Here is a 3,057-nt window from a genome sequence, read left to right as displayed (position 1 = left end):
ATAATAATAATAATAATAATAATAATAATAATAATAAGCAATTTGTATAGCGCCCTTTTCCAGCAAAAGTGCTTGTAAGCCCTAAAACATATAGGCACATGCGATCATATATTATTTCATATAATACAATCACACACAGAAGACTGGACGGAAAAACCCTGTCTTCAAAAAGGCTTTAAGGAGGACAGAGAATCACGTGTCTGGTGTCCGCTGAAAGAGCGTTCCACACATGAGAAGAATATGCGAAAGCACGTATTGAAAAATTCGACTTAAAAATCAAAAAAAAGAACACATTACTACTTCTTACTTAATCCTCTTCGGGTCTTCAACCACATAGGACATCAACCAGAAATCTCCATTTTTTTTTCTCTATCGGCTGCTTTTGCTGTGGCTGTATTCCAAGATACGTCTGCTTCCTTTAATTGGGATTTCAACGTGCATACATATGAACACATTGATTATATGACGTTCTGTGTTGAATATTTGTCTTTAAGAAGAATCGGACTTGTGAGTTTTTTTGTTTGTTTTTTTAAATCCCAACGCTTACTATCGCTGACGTGCAGCTATGTGGTCTGGTGGTCTGTCGGATCGGAAGGTGCTGAGTTCGAGCCTCGCTCGGAGCATTGTTGAGTCCTTTCAAAAAATGCACTTTACTCTCACTGTCCCACCGTACTCAGGTGTAAAATGAGTACCTGACATTTACAGCGTTGTCGCTATCTGAAAATTTTGTAATATCGCCTAACTGGCGCCAAGTGTCGTTCTACATGTTGCTGTTGGTTACGAACCATTTTTAAAGCGCTTTGAGCACGATTAGCGTACATTGCTCTATATAAAAGCTCAAGTTTACAATCCGTACGATAAAGATCATTTTCAAAGCAATCTGCAATGAGAAAAATATCATCTGGCTTATTTTAATCATATTATTATTTTCTGACCCTGTTATCTGCCGAACTCTAGAAAAACGGGTATTTAAATAATTGACCCGAAAATTTGTCCTTGAAATTCGATCGATTTAAATTACCACCGTTTTGGGGAAAACGCTCACACAAGGCTCTTCGCGAAGTCTGTCTTTAGTTCCCACTTGTGAGATTTTTTTTTTTTTTTGTTTTTGTTTTTGTTTTTGTTTTATGTATTTGTTTTTTTTTTTTTGTTTTTTTTTCTAAGATGAAGGATGTTTGAAAACCGAGCTGTCAAACCTAATATCTAACTAGGTCAGTGATTTCAGACAGACCTACCAAGTACTATGAAAAAAAAATGGAATACGAATTTTTGGCTCCAGCTACAGAAGTGCATTGGCCTCTTTGACTTTGACTTAATAAGTCTTGTTGCGAAGGAAAGTCTACTTCGTCATAAGCTATATTCAGGACTTCAGGGAGCATTTTTGGATAATGCGGATGGCAAATTATTTATAGGAAATGAGATTAGCGGAAGAGTAGCGTCCCTTGCTTGGATGTCACCTTACAAATAGAACGTCAACATGGTTTCGCGCATGCGTCTCTCTCGTTCTCGTTTTCGGTGAAGTGTGTTATGCCGCTTTCACCGGAAGCGAACACGAGAGACGCATGCGCAAAACCATCTTGACGTTATCTCTCGAATAACTTTCCGCCGGTGACGTCCAATCAAGGGACGCTACCCTTCCGCAAATCTCATTACCTATTTCTTAAGCTATTTAAAGAGACTGTTATCTTATTCCCTTGAACAGTAATTCTTTTTTATTTTTTTATTTTAGGTAGGCAGTTATTCTGTGAGTAGCAGAAAGTTCTGGTATTGTGTTCTTGTCTAAGACACGTTACCAACTTTAATTAACTGGCTATAGTATGGACGAGTACTTCTCTAAAAGCAAATACGATTATGGAATGAGCTGTTCTTAATAGTTATATCCCTTTACTTGTGCCTTGACCAGTATAGATTAAAGTTTATTTTGATATGACAAGAAATTTGGAATATAGCATTGTGAGTTAAATGTAACATAATTTGAAATCAACATAATTGTGGCTCAATGAATTAATATGATATTGATAATAATAATAATAATGATAATAATAGTAATAATAATATTTATAATAATAATAATAATAATAATAATAATAATAAAATAATAATAATAATAATAATAATAGTAATAATAATAATGATAATAATAATAATAATAATAATAATAATAATAATAATAATAATGATAATAATAATAATAATAATAATAATAATAATAATAATAATAATAATAATAATAATAATAATAATATTAATAATAATAATAATAATAACAATAATAATATAATATAATAATAATAATAATAATAATAATAATAATAATAATAATAATAATAATAATAATAATAATAATAATATAATAATAATAATAATAATAATATAATAATAATAATAATAATAATAATAATAATAATAAATAATAATATAAATTAATAATAATATAATAATAATAATAATAATAATAATATAATAATAATAATAATAATAATAATAATATAATAATAATAATAATAATAATAATACAATAATAATAAAATAATAATAATTAAATAAAATAATAATAATAATAAATAATAATATAATATAATAATATATAATAATAATAATAATAATAATAATATAATAATATATATAATAATAATAATAAATAATAATAATAATAATAATAATAATAATAATAATAATAATAATAATAATAATAATAATAATAATAATAATAATAATAATAAATGATAATATATAATATATAATAATAATAAAATAATAATAATAATAATAATAATAATAATAATAATAATAATAATAATAATATAATAATAAATAATAATAATAATAATAATAATATAATAATAATAATATAAATAATAATAATAAATAATAATAATAATAATAATATAATAATAATAATAATAATAATAATAATAATAATAATAATAATAATATAATAATAATAATAATAATTAATAATAATTAATAATAATATTATAATAATAATAATAATAATAATAATAATAATATATAAATAATATAATAATAATAATAATAATAATAATAATAATAATA

Source organism: Berghia stephanieae, chromosome 14 (genome assembly GCF_034508935.2).
Source record: "Berghia stephanieae isolate SIO BIC M18660-M18661 chromosome 14, UCSD_Bste_1.3, whole genome shotgun sequence".
Lineage (NCBI taxonomy): Eukaryota > Metazoa > Mollusca > Gastropoda > Nudibranchia > Aeolidiidae > Berghia > Berghia stephanieae.
Note: the sequence above shows the minus strand (reverse complement) of the source record.